General features: G+C 38.3%; 1 long non-coding RNA gene across 1 annotated transcript; it reads right to left on the bottom strand.

The window, feature by feature from the left end:
• Positions 1–8675: 8675 nt before the first annotated feature.
• Positions 8676–13776, bottom strand: LOC142178589 (uncharacterized). The gene is made up of 2 exons (XR_012706859.1): positions 10303–13776; positions 8676–8856 (listed from the first exon to the last, which is right to left on the bottom strand). It is a non-coding gene; the product is annotated as an uncharacterized LOC142178589 (long non-coding RNA).
• Positions 13777–22251: the final 8475 nt, after the last annotated feature.

Raw genomic sequence — 22251 nt, forward strand, 5'->3', positions numbered from 1 at the left:
ATGTGCAGTAACTAGTAACTAAGCATTACCATTTATTAAGTACATTAAAAGCCCTTCCCTTTTAGGTGAGCTTTATATGTTGTTATAGCTTGAGGGTTGAAATGATAAAAGCCGGTGAACAGACAATTAGCTCATATTTTTCACGACCCAAAATCAACCGTCGATGGCGCTTATTGTGGAACTAGGCCAGCCTCAACTCAACAACCCAACACCAATAACAATAAGTTTGAAAATGTTAACGGAAGCATTTAGCATTAAAGAAAAACTGTTCCAAACATAAGAAAATCCCAAAGTGATACAATCCAGCCCAAAACTAGGGTGTCACTGAGTACATGAGCATCTAGATCAGAAGTACAGTCTACTACAGTGTCTAGAGATATAAACTAAAAGCACGACAAAGATAAAGAAGGAAAGTCAAGGCCCGCGAACGCAGTGCAGCTACCTTGATAGTCTCCAAAACTCTAGGATCCTCAATCAGCAACCGTCGCTACGACCGGTATTGCCTAGATCTGCACACGAGGTGCAGGGAGTAACGTGAGTACACCAACTCAGTTAGTAACAAGTCCAAACTTTGGACTGAAAGGTAGTGACGAACTCAAACTCAACAGGCTAAACAAAAATCAATGTGCAGAAATGTAGGCATGCTTTCAAGTCAAATATACAGCTCAAACAGTAAAGGATATATATATCTGAATAGTGTAAGGTATACAACTCAGCTATATGTACATGCCAATATACAGACTGTATGAAATGTACCATATGCTCCACTCTCAAGTATCCAACTACTCGATACTGTATATTGCCATCCGGCCCAGGGAAATACATCCGGGAACATATACAACACTGACTATAAGTCACCAGTACTGAGGAAAAGGGGCAATCCAACCCTGTGGAGAAATCCATATCCAGGTATCAAGTACTTCGGGCAAATCTATGTTCAAGGAAATCCATCCCTCAATAATATCATCCGCACTCACTAGGGATGTGTTACAAACTCCGGAGGGGCTCCTACAACCCAAGCGCTATCATAATCTTCAATATAACCGCTGCGGAGTGCAACCCGATCCCATAACTGTCACTCATAACCAGGCTCTTGGCCTCAGTCAGTCATTAACCTCTCCAGTCTCACACACGGGCTCACAATGTCATTAAAACAAATCCGGAACAATGATATGATGACTCAATAACTAATCGAGACTGGTATATGATATAAAAATACTTGAACATGATTGAGTACGGAATATTAATGAAAATAATGAGATGACAGCAAGAAACGACCGCTAAGGGTCCCAAAAATACCAGCATAAACCAGCAGATATCTAGCATGATTTACAGCTCAATTACTTTATCACGTGATGAAAGCATGGATATTAACAGAATAGAGTCACTAAACGGTGCCATGGAATCACCCAGGCCACAATTCTCACGGTGCACGCCCGTACGCCTATCACTTGGCATGTGCGTCACCTCAAAACCAGTCACATAATACGTAATTTGGGGTTTCGAACCCTCAAAACCAAGTTTGGAAGCGTTACTTACCTCAAACCAAGCAAAATCCTACTCCGCGATGCCCTTGCCTCTCAAATCGGCCTCCAAACATCCCGAATCTAGCCACAAGAAATACAATACGATCAATATAGGCTAAAGGAACCAATTTCACAAGAAAAATATCAAATTATAGATAAAATCCGAAATCGGCTCAAACCCGGCCCCTGGGCCCACGTCTCGAAATCCAACAAAAATTACAAAATCGAGAAGCCATTCACTCACGAGTCTAGTCATACCAAATTTACCAAAATTCGACCTCAATTGCCCCTCCAAAACCCCAAAGTTCACTCTCCAATTCTCAAGCCCTAAATCCCTAAATTTTCAAATTCCAATCCCTAATTAAATGATGAACAATGCCATAGATTCACGGAAATTAGACCAATACGGGTTAGAATCACTTACCCCAACGTCCTCCTTGAAAACCTTCGAAAAATCACCTCTCTCCCGAGCTCCCCAAGTCCAAAATTGAAAATGGAAGACAAAACCTCGAGCTGGGGTTTTTTGCCCAGTTAAAATCGCACCGGCGGTCCTAGTTCCGCATCTGCAAATCGGGCTCTGCTTTTGCGGAAATTCATTAAAAGCCTGACTCCGCTCCTGCGATCACGTGACCGTATCTGCGGTTATCGCAGATGTGGGACCCAAGCCACACCTGCGATCCATCTGCGCATTTGCACCTCCCAAACCGCTTCTGCGACCACCGCAGATGCAAAATTTCCATCGCACATGCGGTATGAGCCTAGGTCTCCCTTAGCCGCACCTGAAACTCTTCCTTCACAGTCATCGCACTTGCGGTTCCCACTCCGCAGGTGCGGAAAGCACCAGTAGCAGCAACTTCAGCTGTATTTCTCCAATTCCAAACCTTCCGTTAACCACCCGGAATCACCCTGAGGCCCTCGGGACTATAACCAAACATACCAACATATCCTATAACCTCATACAAACTTAGTTGAACCTTCGGATCACTCAAATCAACATCAAAACAACAAATTACATCCGGATTTAAGCCTAAGAACTTCTAAACTTTCGAATTCAACAAACGATGCCGAAACCTACCAAACCACGACCGGATGACCTCAAACTTTGCACACAAGTTAGAAATGACACCACGAACCTACTCCAACTTCCATAAATCCAATCCAACCCCGATATCAAAATTTTCACTACCGGCCAAAATTGCCAAAATTTTAATTTCCGCCAATTCAAGCCTAATTCTACCACGGACCTCTAAATCATATTTCGGACGCGCTCCTAAGTCCAAAATCACATAACGGAGCTAACGAAACCATCAAAATTCAAATCTGAGGTCGTTTACACATAGGTCAACATTCGGTTAACTCTTCCAACTTAAGCTATTAACTAAGAGACTATGTGTCTCAATTCACTCCGAAACCACTCTAAACCCGAATCAACTACCCCGATATATCATAATATAGCTGAAGAACACAAAAGAAGCAGAAAATGGGGGAACATGGCTATAACTCTCTAAACGATAGGCCGGTAGCTCATATTATAGCATACTAAAGTAATAGCAACTTGTTACTACATTGTTGCATAAGTAGTTGTACAAAGAATGATAGAACTGTCTGTAGCTAATGGTAGTCATCTTTGGCTTCTCATCAGGAAACACTACTACAACTAACAGAGACAGTTTGAATTATGCAGTTTGGTCGTTTGGTATCAAGACTAGGATTGTTCAAAAAAATTCTATTTGGTTTAGCCGATAAACCGCTCGATAATCGTTAATCAGATATCAATCCGTCCATTGTCTTATTGGATGACTAGCGGATTACTACATTTATAATTCGATAACTGATAAGCCGAACTGTTGAGCGTAATTATCCGCTCGATAAGCACCGTAACGGAGGAAGTACTATATATAGGTACAGTAACTAGTAACTAAGCATTACCATTTATTAAGTAGAGTAAAGGCCCTTCCTCTTTAGGCTTTAACTAAGTAATTGGTTGTTTATATTACGGTTATGTGTCAGCCGATAGTATAAAAGTATCTTTGATTAATTGTGTTTTGTGGGATATAATATATACTCTCTTCGATCCACTTTAATTGATTTTTTGGCCTTTTCTTTTTATGGTTTACAATATTTGATTTTTTCATATATCAAGAAGGAATTAAGTTTTTTTTTCCAAAGTTGTCCTTGGAGTAAAGAGTCTAGGAGTATTTGTTATATTTTTAAAAAATAAGTTAATATTAATATGGTTAATTTCATTGTTAATTAATGCTAAAAGATGTATTTCTTAATATATATAAAAAGAGCTAAAAAAATTAATTAAATTAGGCCGAAGGGAGTCAAAGAAACTTCATAGTAGCAAGAGATGGGTACAAAGCACAAACTTGTACTCTATTAATTTATACTCCTAAAAAGTAATGCGCACTAACTTCCATTAATTTATACTAGTAGTAAGCAATGTAAACAAACTTCCAGGTAATTTTAGTTGTTCCTTTTTTACTTTTTCTTTTTTTATATTTCTGATAAAGAAGTTTTGCTTTCTCTACATTAATTTGGCACCTGAACATCAAAATTGCATACACCATCCAATACTATTGCTATATTATATTAGTCTACCGTTTTGGCGCTTTTCATTAATTTTTACCACATAATTGCTACAAGGACAGTTATATTCTCATAATTCAAACTTGATTTGTCTTATTTTGTAGACAAAATACGTATATGTGGGTCAATAAAAACATACGTATCTACAAAATAAAAGAAAATAAAAGAGGGCAAAAGTTGGTGGTAGTCGATACGAGCCACTTTATGAATTTTGATTATTATGATATTAAAAGCCAAAGTACCTTTTTTTCTATGTCACCATTTGCAGCAGCCAGAAAGAAAACCCATATATAATTTGTTAGTAGTTGGTAATGGAGTTACATTGTTACAATTATAAAACTTAGTTTTTTTTTATATTTCCAGCATTTCTTTTCTCTTGGTTGTCTATTATAGTAATAGTTTTTTTAAATATGAAGAATCCATGTGTTGGAGTTGATGTTTGCCACTATCCATCAAAACCAGATATTTTTGGTAGGTTTACAGCTTGTTTGGATAGTTATTAACCATTGTATTGTATTGTTACTATTTATTTTGTTTGTTACTTAAATTTTATTGTATCGTATCGTTAAATTCGCCGTTACATAACGACAAAATGTGACACTTTATGTAACGACCGATTTGGTGTGGTCGTGTCGTTACCTTGTCTTTTTATCTCAATCTCACCCTTCATTATTATTGAATAATTTTATTTTATCATTTACCCTACTTTTTATATAGTAATTTTACCCTGTGTCATAATTTTTCTTTAAAATATTGCAAGTATTCTTCATATTGTTGGTGTGTGATATCATGAAACGATAACAAACGACACAATCTATCCAAATATTATATTTATCAAACGATACAATATAATACAAAGTACGATACGATACATTATGAAACGACAATGAACTACCATCCAAACAAGCTGTTAAGGAGGTAATATCAACTACTAACAATTTTATAATTCCCTCCCCCCCCCCCCCCTTTCCCTTATCATTACTCCAATATTAAATAATTCCCTTGAGGCCTTCTTAGCAACCTCCAAAATAAGACCAGACTTTAACTTGCATTACATATAATCCAGTTTAAGTTCAACACAACTAATTATATTTAATCTTTGTTCGGTAAATTGGACGTTAGTAAACTCTTTTTACGAAATTAATCGGCAAACTATATTTTAGAGCACGTCGTTCTCTAGTATTATATTATGATATATAAACTATTTGTAAGGAATATTCTATTTTTAATATCAACTGAAATTTGAATTGAGTTAACTCCAATAGTATCATGACATCATCAGACACTTCAGATTTTTGCTTTCAGGATCACTCTTGATCATGAAAAACCAAGTCTTGTTTTTTTGTCCCAGTTGAGAAAATTTGTTGATTATCATCGTAGACATTTAATTTTGTCCTCTTTTTATCAAAAATAAATTTTTCAAAAATTTGTAATACTTTATTTCAATGAAATTTCCCTCTATTTTAATTTAAAGAGTTTGAGCAATCCTTTAAGTTCATGATCTTCTACAAAGCTTTGTTAGCATTAAGGGAATAAAATGCTCATATATTAGGAACTTTAAAGACTTGAATTTTTCTAAGAGTAACTCTTGCGTATTTCACTAAAAAATGTACAAGTTTTATGAAAGTTAAAGATAAAACATGTCTTATGTCCACTAATAAGTAGGACATAATCTTATTTACACTAACTGCTATAATATTTTATACCTATTGGAAAAGAATATGTTATTAGATTAAGATCCATTTTTAATTTACTGAAATCATGCAGCACGATTGGCCATAGTTTATTCAACAATAATTGGCACAAAATTTTCAAGAACTACTATTATATTTAAGTGCATTGGTAGTGAGTACAACATGGAGAAAGAAGTATTCAAAAATCAGATGGAAATTTCTGGGTAAGTATCTAAAAAACTTGCATGTTATTCATGCAACTTATACTAAAAAATTAATATTGTTAGTATAATAATTTAATTTTTGATTAGTAGAAGCGAATAGTAATTACATACAACACATAAAATAGAAAATTAAATACATTCATGACTAGTTAGTAAGCATACATAATCTCCAAAAGAAGGAAAAAAGAAGATGAAAAATCAAATAATCTATAAAAAGGCGTACTAATAACAAGCGAAAGCTATGTATTTAAGAAAAATAATATAAAAATTTTACACGAAACTTAAACCTTAAATTAGACGTCAATCTATCTAATACTAATTGTCCGTTGTAACTTTGAAATATATTTTACAATGAGAAGGCAATAAATTTGTACATGTACAGAGAAATATGGCTCGTGTTAAAACATTCAAAATCTCTCCGCCACCCAAAAATAGTTCATTAAAAAACAAAAAAAAATTGGTTTGTATGTGAGGTGCCGTGTTGAGACAAAATATAATTAACTTATAAAATGTGTAGTTCATAATAAGTAGGTAAAGACTAGTGACATTTTACTTTTCTTTTTAGTGGTTGGTGAGTCAGAAATTGTGTGACAAAGTAAGCATAAATAGATGGAAAGTCAAAAGAAAGGGGAGTATATTTTGAGTTTATTCACAATTGAAACTTAATTCTCCAAAAATAGTTGTCTAAGTTTTGGTCAAAAGGTTGTGTTGGTGAAAAGGGACCATTTAAGGGATATGTTGAGTGTGGGCTCAATAAGTTGGTTGGTAGTGACAAATTAAAATAAAATACGTGCTTAGATTATCTTGAAAGCCAACGAAATTGACATGTCACTTTTAATAATAGATATAATAAAATGTCAAATTTCATCAACTAACAATTTTTGAGGAACTCATCATTACATGAAACTAGTCGATAAAACCCCAAGGTTTTAATTAGGTGAAGTTAGTGACCTCTTCCTGTGCCAGTTGAAAGATGGATTAACGTCAATTTGTCATGTTCAAGTTTTTTGGATCTCGTTTTGGTACAATTTTTGGAAATAAATTTAAAAAATACGTATTGGATTAGTTTTTTAGAAAACGCCCGTTTTTTGAGAATATTCGTATATGTTACTAGTAGTTTTTGGGTAAGCCTGATAAGGACTGATTTGATTTTGATAAACACTTTTGGTTCGATTTTTAGAAACAAAAATTTGATTTAATCCAAATGACATTGTTTTCATTTTCGGAAAAGTTTGGGGATTGTGTTAGTTGTATCATCACAAATTAAAGTTTGGGGAATTAAAAGCCACAATCAAAATTCCAGGGTCTTATAATTACCACTTACAAGTTCTAACTTGAGGAGCCTCTATCTGCATATAATTTTCTTTATATGCATAGCGAGTAAGGGTACGAAGTAGAATTAATATATAAAAAAATAAGGTAAAAAATAAAATAAAATTATTTAATAATGAAGAAGGGCAAGAAAATAGAAAAAATAAGGTAACTGAAACAACCTGATTTACTGCAACTCCCTGATTTACTGCAACTCAATGGAACTAACATTTGTATTAATCACTCAACTGGAATTACAAGTAAACTGAATTAGGAGAATATTAATTAGAGCAATATTGAAAAATAATTGGAAGGAGGAGATGAGAAGAGAGAATTACCGAATGAGATAAGGAGAAGTTGTTGCAGTCGATTTGATGATAAGATTAGAGCTTAACATACACCCTGTCACACCCCTTTTTACCATTCGCAAAATATTATAGTGAAAAAGGTTTTTTTTTAATTAAAGTGGCACATTTGAGTAAGGGTTATTTTATTTATAGAGTCGCCACTTGAAATTAATTTTTGGGTGTTCCAAATTACCTTTTATTTGAACCCCTAATCAAAGGAAAACTGACTCTATTTATTATTGATCCGCAAAAATAAGAGACCGAGTAAGGAATTATGTTGACCGGTGTAAGGCAATCCCCGAATTTTGTGGTTCTAACACGGCCGCTTTATTAACTTAAACTTGGTTAGAATTAATTTTGGATAAACCGTGATTTATTTTATTTTCATGCTTTTCCTATGTCCGTTTTTATTGTTGATGACTTTATGAATTTCAAACTAGGACGAGTAACTCCGATCCTAGCTTACACTAACCAAGACGAGTATCCCCTACCTTAGTTCGTGTGTCGCACCTAGAATTGAAGCCTACTCGAAGTTAATTAAATAACAAACTTTTATTTATTTGAAAGAATTGAAACAAGACGTGTCCTCACGACCTTGCCATTTTATTTATATCTTTATTCCAAAGCGAGTCTTCCCGACATCGGAAGATAAAATTAATTATCTTTTTAATATCTATTACTTTAGGGGTAGATTTTGAAAAAATAATTGTTCATCTTTATTGCGAAAGAAAATACCTCTGTGTAGCTTAATGGTGATAAGACAACATATGGATATTATTGATATTGGACCTTATTTATACTTTATTTTTATTATTGTTGTTGTTAATTAAAAGATGAAATTAGTATAATCAAAATATTTTAAAAAAATTATATGCTTACATCCATGCCTATAATTTGCCTAACGCTTTTGGAATTGTTTGCTGGAAGTGACTGAATTATTGAATTAGTAAAATAAAAAAAAAGGAATTCTGATTTTTAGACTTATTGGGAAAACATGGCAGATTAATATTGAACCAACTTTGTTTATTTTAATAGAGTGAGCCAATTCCTTATTAAATGAGAAATGGGTCAACATCTTTCACTACACTACTTTTGGATCAAGCAGAAAAATCCGTTAGCCCACCACTGGGCTCATCTTGTGGCAAAGGTTCAAAGGCCCCAACAGCCTCTTTAAACCCCAAATCTGCGGGAGAAATTCAAAAATAGTCAGATTTACAAGTGGTCATGGTCATTAAAAAATAGCCACAGTTTCAAAAGTCATCGAAATTTAGCTACTTTTTATGCAAAGATAAATCTGAACAAAAAACACTGTTCAAAATCCGAAAAATACTCCAGCATAATATACTGGAGTTTGGAGTTTCAGTATACTTTGCTGGAACTCCAGTATATTATACTGGAGCCAGCAAAGTATACCGGTCCAGCATAATATGCTGGAAGTTCATACACAAGTGCACCGAACTCCAGTATATTATGCTGGATCGGTCTCTGTTGCGGCAAAATAGTGTCTATTTTTCAATGACTTGGCAAACATTGGCTATTTTTGAATGACCAGTCCGAAAACTGGCTAGCCCGTGCTATTTTAACCAAATCTGCAGCAGCCTGTTACAATGTTGCAGATCTAGCCTCTTTATTTACAGCCATAACCACTTTTGACAAAGCACGATGGCAGGCACGACCACTTTACAAAATAGCCACTTTAAACCCAAGTTAATAACCTAAACAAAAATCAGTTGCACCTTGTGAACCAACACCTTAAAACCTTACACACATAACCATTAGACCTATTCTTTGCAAATAAAAGCCCCTCTTTCGTCAACTCACATCACATACAAGAAGGAAGAACCTTAAGTTTTCAAGTTTAGAATCTACACCTTATTAATAACAATCTTTAATGGACTAAACATGAAATATTCATAGCTTTAAATCATCAACCAAATACACTAGCAGAATACAACCTCAACTACAAATGTAAAGGAAACATGATGTTTCAACTTACTTTAACAGATTGACAGTCTTCGACCTACTGTGGCAGAAGCATGGAGGAAAATGTACTTTTAGCCGCCCTACTAATAAAAAACAAACCTTTTATGCACCCTAATTCATGATTACACCCATCTACCTTTCAGCTTTTACCAATATCAGTAACTAAACTACAAAAGGCTAAACGTTAACCGCATTTGGACTGATAAGAGACTAATACGATTGTAAACACTTAACCTAACCAGTCAACAAACTAAACTAAATGGCCAATTTACAAAAGGCAAGTACCAAGTACATCAACTGATTCATCAATGATCAAACATAGAGTAAGCAAAATTATTAATTTGTCGATTAATCAAAGGTGAACTAAGAAGGGGGAAAACATGACAATGATAAACTTTTGCTCGATTATGTTGTTCGGATAGGTTAAACACGTCATTAAACGAGCGATAACATAAAAAATAACACTTCAACAATTCATACAAAATACAACAAAATACCAACTAAGCATGAAAATCATAAAATAATATCATACTAACTAGAAAGATAAAACAAAAGAAACTAAAAATTAAACTAGCACCTAAAATATGCGTGGAGCAAAATAGAAAAACAAGGAGGGGGGGGGGGGAGGGGGAGGATTAAGGTATACCATAAGCTCGAATGCCCCCGGACAGTGATGGAACGTCAAAATGGCAGCGATGTAAACTTCGAGCATGATTTTTAATTGGTGAATCGTGGCCGCCAATTCTGGCGAGACAGTGGTCAATCATGACATCACCAACGAGAAATTGTGCTTTGATTCACGAGATAGACCAACGAATAGGATCAATGGTGGTGATTTTGGTGGTGCACGAGCAATGTTTGGATAGTGGTTTGGTTAGTGGCGGTGAGACAGATGGGGTGGTCGCCGGATTCGGGGGATTGAGAGGGGTTTGAAGGAAATTGGGCTTGGATTTGTGGAGAGAGGGGGGAGATGAAGAGGATGATGTAATATTTGTGGGGTTTTGATGGTGGTTAGCGGTAGCGGGTGCCAGCTAGGGTTACAATTAGGTTTGTATTTATGGAGATTGAGAGTGATTTTGGGGATTTGGGGTTTGGATTAGTGTAGAGGATGAAGAGAAGAAGAGAATAGTGTAAAAATGGGGTAATTTAGTGGTGCGCCACCACCATGGGGTGATTTACGACCGGTGATGCTAGGGTTTAGGCGGCGGAGAGATAGGGAGAAGAGAGAGTGATGAGAGAGGGGGGAAATAAAAGAAAAAGGGGGAAAATGAGGGCAAAGTTCGGGTATTGGAGGTTTTATATACTTGGGATTTGGGTGAAATATGGCCATTGGATCAAATGAATCTCAACCACTTAAATGAAACTACGTCATTTTGGCATGTCTGGTTGGGGACTTGAGCTGAGTATGTTAAATGCAATTGAGCCGCTGATTTGGCCCAATTTTTGCTTTAAAATGATAAGACCAATACCATAACCCCATTAACAAATTATTTAATATCATCTGATTCTACAACCTACAAATACATACAGAATAAACCTAAAAAGAAAATATAATGTAGAAGAAAAAGAAAGAGCAAAAATTAGGCATTTACACACCCAATCTCCCACCTGAAGAGTTAGCTCGGAACGTCGTTTATCAACAATGTCTCTATGCACGCACCAAATTATTCTTGAGAAGGGTCATGAGTTCATCCCTATCTACCAAATAAGCTTCGACCGGTTCACTGGAACTGCTGCCCAAAATGTAGCGAGCAACGGTAGGAAAATCCCTTCCGTACAAGGCTGTGAAAGGTGTCATATCTGTAGAGGACTAGAAGGCAGTATTATACCAGTATTCGACCCAAGGGAGCATAGCAACCCATTTGTGAGGAGCATCAGCCACAAAGCAATAAAGGTACTGCTCTACACACTTGTTGAGTGCCTTAGATTGCTCGTCAGTTTGAGGATGATATACAGTGCTTATTGCTAATGATGTGCCTTGCAAAATGTTCAACTCTTGCCATAATGTGTGTAAGAATCTGGGATCTCGGTCAGTCACAATTGATCAAGGAGGTCCATGAAGAAGAATAATACCAACTACAAATGCCTCAGCTACTGATTGAGTAGAGAAGGATGAAGGCAGGGAATAAAGTGTCCATACTTGGACAGTCAATCCACAATGGTCAAGATGGTAGATTTACCTCTAGAGCTCGGCAGACAAGTAATAAAATCCATCAAACTATCCTATAATACCATGGAGGGAATGGGTAAGGGCTGAAGCATACCATCTTTAGTTGGTGGGAATCCTTCATGTGCTGACAAACCTGACAAGTTGCAACATAATTGTGGACGTCTATCTTTATTCCCTTCCAATAAAAATTGGAAGCTATGCGATGATAAGTGCTCACAACTCCGGCATGTCCCCCAACTGTTTTGTCATGAAATTCACGGAGTAAAGTCTGTCGCAAAGGTGAATCAGAAGGGATAACCAAACGACCTCTAAAGAAAAGGATACCATTACGAAAGTTGAACCCCAAGTTGTCAGAAGGCTGGTCCTAGACTGATTTTTGAAGTGCTGCTAACTACGAGTGTGACTGACTCAGTGCCTTGAGCTCGCTCTTAATGTCATAACTCCTCGTTGAGATGGTGAGGAACATAGGTTCAAGGGAGAGAGCATTAGCAGCCTGATCTAGTTTGCCCGGCCGGTAGATAATCTGGAAATCATATCCCACTAGTTTGCTTAGCCACGTTTTTTGTTCTAGTGTTTGGATTGTTTAATTCATCATATTTTTGCTTAGCTAGTTACTGTCGTCGTTTTCTCACCGCTTGGGTAATATCAAAAAATTTCCTGTAATAAGTTGAAGCTCCTTACATTCTTTTGCTCAATTTCTGGTTGTAATAAGCAACTGGAGGCCTCTTTTGCGAGAGAACTGCACCAATTCTTGCCCTGAAGCATCGTTTTTCAGTTTAAATTCTTGAAACAAATATGGTAAGGTAAAAATTGGGGTATAACTGAGTTTACTATTAAGAGTTTCAAAGTATGTATAGATGTTATTAGTCCAGACAAAGGCTTCTCTGCGGAGTAGATCTGTGAGAGGGTCGGCAATTGCAGCATAGTGATGAATAAATCGCCTATAGTACCCGGCGAGCCCAAAGAAACTGTACACCTGCTTGATGTTCTTAGGATCATGCCATTTCTCAATTGTTGTGATATTTGCTGGATCAATACGACGTCCTTGGTTAGATATCACATACCCCAATAATCAATTGTTGTTTGGACAAACTGTAGTTGCTACGTTTGGGTTCCAGAATGTGTTGGCATAATAGCTGTAAAACTGACTGTAGATGAGCCCAAATGTTCCTCTCAAGAAGGACTATACACTAGGATATCATCAAAAAATATGAGAACAAAGTGACACAAGAATGGACAGAATTCCTCATTCATGGTAGCTAGAAAGTAGATAGTGCATTAGATAACCCAAATGGCATTACCAAAAACACGCAATGTCCATCGTGAGTTCGGAACACTGTCTTAGCTACATCCTCTGGCCTAACTCGAATCTGGTGATAACCACCCAATCAGTCGAGCTTAGAAAAATAGACTGAATCATGCAACTCATCAAACAACTAGTCAACTCTCAGAATAGAAAATCTATCCTTGACTGTGACTGCATTCAAGACCCTATAATCTGTACAAAATAATCATGTACCATCCTTCTTTTGCACAAGCAATACTGGAGAAGAAAAAGAACTAGTGCTAGCCCGAATTACCCCTTTTTTGAGCATCCGTTACCAGTTGCTCCATGACTTGCTTTTAGAAGTAGGGGTATCGACATAGTTTGACGTTGACCGAAGTTGCACCGACAACTAGATAGATAGTGTGATCATGCAGTCTAGAAGGAGGTAATCCTCACAATTTTTGGAAAACATCAACAAAGGTATCCAGGAGGCATCGTAGGTCCAGTCTAACCTGTTCATTGGCAGCCTCGTCCGGTGCGACCATATGCAATCAGAAGTAGGAGGAAATAGCACATGTATCCGTGTATCTTCGGATACTCTGTAGTTGGACAAGTTGAGCTTTAGTTAGAATCAATCCCTTCCAAATAACGATAGCTCCCTGGTGTTGAAATTCAAAGAGGTATTCAGTATAGTCAGTAACCACCCTTTATAGCGTGGAAAGCCACGAAGCTTCGAGAACCACATCCGCACCTTGTAGTGACAGACATTTTTGCTATCAGGAGTAGGATACAGGTGGTGGTAGACTTACGAGGAGGGTAGGCCAGTTGATGTAGCCCACTCACTTGGGCTCAGCTTTTAGAGATATTCTTGTCATGACCCAAAATCCACAGTCATGATGGCACCTAATCCAACCCGCTAGGTAAGATAATTAGCAATAATCCAATTCAAAAGACATTCACTAATAGGAATAAAGATAATATAACTGAACTTTTATACAAAGGCATCCCAAGGACTGGTAGTACAAATCATGAGCTTCTAAGATTTAGAGTTTACAAAGCTGGTATGAAATAAATACATCATCTGTTGAAATATACATGAACAAATTAATAATTCTAAAGCTACCAAGAACAAGAGGCAACTATGACTGGAACGTAGGTACGCCTTCAATGCCAGCTCCCGTTGTATACAATAACGTCAGTATCCAAAATTTGCATGCAAGGTGCAGAAGTGTAGTATGAGTACAACCGACCCCATGTACTAAATATGTAACAAATCTAACCTTAGGTTGAAAGTAGTGACGAGCTGGGACCAAGGTCAAAGTCCAACAACAACTCATAACAATATAATAAAAGTGGTATAGGAAATAACTCAGAGATATGATGCTCAGCTAGTTTACAGTTACGGAAAATAGTCATGCTTTTCAAGTATAACAGTAAAACCCAAATCCTTCACCGAAATCACCAAAATATGAGAAAGTGAGAAACTTTTGATTTTTCCCAAAAACTTTCAACAACCGATAAGATGATTCGATCTCAGATAGCATGAGGAAAGTGCATCTCTATGCCTACATGTCAATGTGCATGTGAAGTTATAAATGTCACAAAACCGTGTAACATAGGAAATGTGGCGGTGCATAATAAGGATCCTGGGGCCTAGTAGTGGCCGGATCATCGCTTGCAGCTGGAAGTGCTGATTGAACAGGGCGACCCATATAACCTCTGCCCTGACAAGCTGTAGCTGGGGCACGAGTACCACTATAAGTGCCAGACTCTCGAGACCTCTTGGCCTCTCTCTTCTCTCTATCCTGATTCAGTATACCCCCTAACCTCCTAGCAATCCTCACTACCTACTGATACACAATATCCATCTCCAACTCTCGGTCCATGCTCAATCTGATGCTGGGGTTGAGCCCCTCAATAAACCAACGAACCCGCTCTCGAACGGTAGCAACCAAGGCTGGTGGATGCTTGGACAAATCATTGAATTGGACCGAATACTCTGACACGGTCATAGCACACTGGTGCAACTGCTCAAACTCTACGCGCCAAGCATCTCTGAGACTCTGAGGAACACACTCCCCTAGGAATATATCTGAGAACTGAGTCCAAGTGAGTGAAGCTGCCTCAGACGGAATATACAACTCGAATGTGCGCCACCACTGATAGGCCGTTCCTCTAAGCTGTAATATAGTAAAAAAACCCCACTAGTCTCCGCAACACCCATAGTACGAAGGATACAGTGGCACTTCTCAAGAAAACCCTAGACATCCTCTGATGCCAATCCACTGAAAGTAGGTGGGTGGTACTTCTTGTACCTCTCGAGCCTGAGCTGCTTTACCTCAGAAGCTGGTGCCCTAACCTCGGGCTAAACCGGAGCTACTGGCTGTATCGGTATGATCTATGGATCCTGGTCTACCTGAACCCGCTGTTCTAGGGTACCGGCGATGGGAGTTTGTACTCCTCCCCCAGCCTGAGATGTGGCAGGAGTAAGAGGTATCAATCCTGCCTGAGCTAAGGTGCTGAACATGCTCAGAAACTGGGCAAGACTCTCCTGGAAAGCTGGTGTAGTAATAGGCGTCTCAGGTGTCTGCCCTCCAACTGGAGCTACTAGTGTCTCATCTGTGGTAGTTCGTGTGGGTGCTCTGGCTGCACCACGCTGACTCGGCCTCTACCCCGTCCCCAGCATTTCGCGGCTCTAGCAGGGGGCACGGGTATATGATCATTCGATCTAGTTGTACGTGTCCTCACCATCTGTGAGAGAATAGAAAGACAAAAGTTTAGAGTCCGAAGTCAAAATATTGCACGATAAGGAATCAAAGAAAGTGAAACTTTTTCTAACAAATCCATAGCCCCTCGAAGATAAGTACAGACGTCTCTGTACCGATCCACGAGACTCTACTAAACCTGCTTGTGACTTATAACACCTATGAACCTAGAGCTCTGATACCAACTTGTCACGACCCCAATTCACCCTCCGTAGGATGTCGTGATGGCACCTAGTCTCTAAGACTAGGTAAGCCTAATAATTTGCAGAATAAATCAATAATAAATTTAACTCCAATCTCAACAGATGATATATAAATATAAAACTGCAAATCCATAATTTACAACTCCCAAAACCTGGTGGAAACAAGTCACAAGCTTCTAAGAGCAAATACTAAGTGCCTCTATATATCAGAGTCTAAAAAAGATAAGGAAAACAACATAGTAAGGATAGAGGGGGGCTCCAAGGTCTGCGGACGCTGACAGATATACCTTAAAGTCTCCACGTGTGGTCCAACTCACTGGTATCTGGTCTGGTGGGAAGAACCTGGATCTGCACAAAAAGATGTGCAGAAGTGTAGTATGAGTACACCACAATGGTACCCAATAAGTACCAAGCCTAACCTCGGTAGAGTAGTGACGAGGTCAGATCAGGGCCCTACTGGTTTAAAAGAAAAGTAAGGCAGAAGGTATTATAATATTTTGAAATGACTTAGAATTTAAACAATAAGGAGTTTCAGAAAATATCAGCACAGTAAATAGTGGTAAACAACAGGGGCACTCATGAGGTTCCGCCTCGTAGTCACAAATGTAAAGATGCAAGACAAGGTGATCTCCCGAGTAAACACCTCGTAGTCCCAAAGTAAATATGCGGTATAGGGGGATCTCCCGAATAAATGCCTCGTAGTCCCAAAGTAAATATGCAATACAGGGGGATTTCCCAAGTAAATGCCTCGTAGTCCCAAAGTAAATATGCAGTATAGGGGAGATCTCCTAAGTAAACGCCTCGTAGTCCCAAAGTAAATATGCAGCAGGTAATCAAAGGAAAACATGAATTTTCAGTAAGAATCTTACATTTAAAGATTTAATTCAAATCAAGGAAAGTAGGTAATTCAACTAAGCATGTTTCACAAATTGCAAGTAAGAGTTAGGGCACATAGACATGCGATACTAGGCTAAACATGATCACTACATATGTTAAGGCAATTCAGTTAATGTATTTTAAAAGAAGACAACTCAATTAAAGAAATTCAAAAGATGACAAATCAACAAGAACCGAATTTTCCATAATCAGCCCATGTACGCACTCGTCACCTCGTGTACACGGCGCTCACATATCACAAATGGTTACAACAGTACCAAAACCTAAGGGGATTTCCCCCACACAAAGTTAGACAAGTCACTTACCTCAAATCTCGCTCAATCAGTCAAGTAGTATGCCTTTCCCTAGAATTTCCAACTCCGATCGACTCGAATTTAGCCAAAATAATTTCATACTATAAATATAACTACAAGAAACTAATTTAATAATGAAACTACGACTTTAGCAAAGAATAAAAAATTTAGCCCAAAAAAGTCGACCCAGGCCCACATCTCAGAATTGGTTAAAAGTTACAAAATACGAACACCCACTCGACCACGAGTTCACCCATACAAAAATTATCAAAATCCAACACGAAATCGCCACTCAATTCCTCAAATCAACTCTCCAAATCCTTAATCTCAAACTCCTAATTTCCACCTTAAATACATATTAACTAGGTGGGAAAATCAATGGGGAAACAAGATTATTGATCAAAAATAAGTACAAGGGACTTACCTCAAGAAATCCCTCGAAAATGCTCTCAAATTTTGCCCCAGACCGAGTATGCAAAGTCCAAAATGACAAAAATCACGAAGCCCCTCGGTTTTAAACATTGCCCAGGACTTCCGCTTCTGCGGATCACTTGACCGCATTTGCGGTCCCTCTTTTGTGGAAAATGCACCGCTTCTGCAGTCTTCTCCCTCGCATCTGCGCAACCGCAGGTGCGGAACTCACTATCGCACCTGCGCACCTTCTGCATCTGTGCCCATCTTCTCGCTTCTATGGGGCGATGACCGCATCTGCGGGCTCAGCTGGACAGTCCTATTTCTGCTTTCACAGCTCGAAGGCCGCTTTTGCGGTGCCGCACCTGCGGTCCAAAATGCGCAGGTGGGATTACACCAGACACAACAAAGCTTCAGCTATGCTCAAAGTTTAATTTTTGATTCGTTAGCTATCCGGAATCCATCCGAGGCCCCCGGGACCTCAACCAAACTTACCAACAAGTTCTAAAACATCATACGGACTTAGTAGATCATTTAAATCACATCAAACAATGCTAAAAACATGATTTGCTTATCGATTCAAGCCTAATGAACATCAAAGTTTCAAACTTCTACATTCGATGCTGAAACCTATCAAATCAAGTCTGATTGACCTCAAATTTTGCACATAAGTCATAATTGACATTAAGAACTTATTTCAACTTCCAGAATTGGAATCTGACCCCGATATCAAAAAGTTCACTCCCGGTCAATCTTCTCAAAATTCATCAAATTTTCAACTTTTGCCAATTGACGCTAAAATGACCAACAAACCTCTGATTCAACATCCAAACACGCTACTAAGACCAAAATCACCCTACGGAGCTATTGAAAACTTTGAAACTCCATTCCGGAGTCGTATTCAGACAGTTCGAACTACGACCTATTCCTACGACTTAAATTTCTATTTTAGGGACTAAGTGTCCCATTTCACTCCGAAACTAAAACAAATTCTCCCGGCAAGTTACATAACTACTAAATGAAGTATATGAAGCAAAAATTAGGGGTTCGGGGCTAATTCTCTCAAAACGGCCGGCCGGGTCATTACAACAAATCATGAGCTTTTAGGATTTAGAATTTACAAAGCTGGTATAAAATAAATACATCATCTGTTGAAATATACATAAACCGATTAATCATTCTAAAGCTACCAAGAATAAGAGGCAACTATGACCGGAACCCAGGTACGCCTTACATGCTAGCTACCACCGTACACAGCAATGTCAGCATCCAAAATCTGCACGTAAGGTACAGAAATGTAGAATGAGTACAACCGACCCCATGTACTCAATAAGTAACAAACCTAACCTTCGATTGAAAATAATGATGAGCTGGGACAAAGGTTAGATTCCAATACCAATAGCCAACAACAACTCATAACAATATAATAAAAGTGGTACAAGACTCAGAGATATGATGCTCAACTAGTTCACAGTTACGGAAAATAGTCATGCTTTTCAAGTATAACGGTAAAACCCAAATCCTTCATCGAAATTACCAAAATATGAGTTAGAAACCTTTGATTTTTCCCAAAAACTTTCAACAACAGATAAGGTGATTCAATATCATATAGCATGAGGAAAGTACATCTCTATGCCTACATGTCAATGTGCATGTGAAGTCATAAATGTCACAAAACCGTGTAACATGAGGAAATGCATCTCTATGCTTATATGACAAGTATGCACGTCAGATGCAATACGTCACAATGATGAACTCATGTACTCACACTCTCAGAGTACTGAATATCACATTCTCACACTCTCAGAGTACTCAATATCACATTCTCACACTCCCACTCATCACGCTCAATAACTCAACACACTCAGTCACTCAGCACTGTACAGTACCTGCTATGGCGCGCAGCTCGATCCCATCATGAATCAATAGTAAATACGCTCACTGTGGGTGTGCAGACACCGATCCCATCTTGAATCAATAATACCTACTGCGGCGTGCAGCCCAATCCCATCATGAATCAATAATACCTGCTGCGGCGTGCATCCCGATCCCATCAATATCACTCACAATCCGGCTCTCAGGGCCCAACTCAATCATCAATCTCTCCAGTCTCTCGGGCTCACAAATCTCATGCCTAACATCCCAAATAATGATAACAACATGATATGACAACAAATGATAACAGAGACTGAGATATGATATACAAATGAATGAATATGACTGAGTATGTAAATGCAATTTAAGAAAATAACTCAACAACAAAAATGACCTCAGCGGGTCCCAACAGAATAAGCATATAGCCTAAACATGATTCTAACATGGATCACAACTCAATTTCTCTAGCACGTAGAAATTTCATAAATAAAAATAAGATTAGGTAGCTACACAGTATCGCGAAATCAACCGAATCATACTTCACACGGTGCATGCCTACACGCCCGTCACCTCAACACCGAACACATAACACGTATATTTAGGGGTTCATATCCTCAGCACCAAGTTTAGAAGTGTTACTTACCTCGAACAAGCCAAATCTAATACCAAGTAAGCAAAACGATGCTGCGGGGAAAGCAACTCAAGAACATCAAATAATGCCAAAGGAAACAAACCCAATCGATAAAGGTAGAATCTTTAATCAAAAGCCCAAAGTCAACCAAAAAGTCAAATCTGGGCCCGCACCTTGGAGCGTCACAAAACTCACAAAATCCGATAACTCATTCAATTACGAGTCCAGCCATACTAGTTTCACTCAAATCTGACTCTGAATATGTTCAAAACTCAAAAATTTACTTTATGAAATTTTAGACACCCCCCCCCCCCCAATTTCTCTTTTGCAATCATCAACCAAATGCCAAAAATGAAGGATAGATTCATGAAATATAATCAAAACCGAGTAAAGAACACTTACCCTAATTCATATGGTGAAAATTGCCTCAAAATCGCCTCAATCCGAGCTCCATAGCTCAAAATATGTTAAAATGAACTCAAAATCTAGAAATTTGATGTTTTAATGCACTTCTAGGGTTCCCTCTTCGCGATCGCGGTCCCCAACATTGCGATGGCAGTCCCCAACATCACAATCGCGAGCATTCCCCCGTGATCGCGACGAACGAATTCCAGCAAGCTTGCCCAACTCTTCCAGACAGCCTGGAGTGTATCAGTCATAAATTTTTTCTACAAAACTCTAATAGACAAACAATTTGATTTTTCTAAAAACTAAACACAAAGGGCTACAACTTTTCTTTTTGGATCATCTCCAAATTCCTTATAGATTACAAGATATAAGCTTCTAAAGTCATGTTAGTGAAAACGGAATTTATTCTTCGCGAATGCGAAGAATGCTCCGCTAATCACGGGTGCCCTTTTCCCATTTTACTCATCACGAACCAAAGTCCACGATCGTGATGCACACTGCTGTAGCCAAAATCCATTAACTCAAAATGGCCTAGAAATGGTCCGAAACCACCCAAACTCACCCGAGCAACTCGGGACCCTGTCCGAACATACCAACAAGTCTCAAAATATATTACGGACATACTCGAGGCCTCAAATCACACATATTAAAATTAAAACCACGAATCGTCGATCAAGATCAATCTCTTAAGTTCATAAACTTCTAACTTCGAACCAAGCGTCCGATTCAAGCCTAACCAATACGGAATGAATCCAAAATTTACATACAAGTTCCAAATGACATAACGAACCTATTCCAACTCCCGAAATAATAATTCGAACCTGATATCATCAAAGTCAACTCCCGTTCAAACTTGTGAACATTACAAACCTTCAAATTGCTAACTTTCGCCAAATAGTGCCGAAAACTTCTAGAAACATCCAAATGCGAATCCGGGATTACACCCAAGTCGAAAATCACCATCCGGGCCTAACGGAACCATCAAAACTTCGATCCGAGGTCAAATACTAAAAAAGTCAAACTTGGTAAACTCTTCCAACTTAAAGCTTCAAACATGAAATTTATCCTTCCAAACTAATTCCGAATCACCCCAAAACCAAAATCGATGGTACACATAAGTCATAATATATCATACAGAGCTACTCATTCCCTCAAACCACCAAGCGAAGTGAAAATGCTCAAAACGACCGGTCGGGTCGTTACAGGGAAGTTGTAAAAACTTAGCTGCCCTTGCCTGGATAAAGTTATGGTTGCTACCACCTTCCTCCAGAACCTGGACGGGGGACCCATTCACATGTCACAGAAATCGGAGAGTGAACGAAGAATTTTTGCCAGCCAATGCATGATATGATATAGTGGATCGTTCCTTAAGCTCAAGGCATTGCAGCTCCTCTGCAAAAATGTCATTAGAGACAAAGGCTTTGGTAAGGTGGGTTCCACATCAGATCCATCAGTGAGGAGAAGCAGTTGAGGTGGCGATTTTCAATTATCGCCCGCTGAATACTTCTCCTCGCAATAATAGCATAGGTTGCGCTCACGATGACTCTGAATCTCTGCATGGGTGAGACATATAATATGAGGTTTAGTCGGTGTTGCCTGGTTGGTGGAAACGAACGATGGTGAAGGATGATTGTATGCAGAGGAACTGAGACTGTAAAAAAGAGAAGCCCCTTAT

This window comes from Nicotiana tabacum, chromosome 24 (assembly GCF_000715075.1).
Source record: "Nicotiana tabacum cultivar K326 chromosome 24, ASM71507v2, whole genome shotgun sequence".
NCBI lineage: Eukaryota > Viridiplantae > Streptophyta > Magnoliopsida > Solanales > Solanaceae > Nicotiana > Nicotiana tabacum.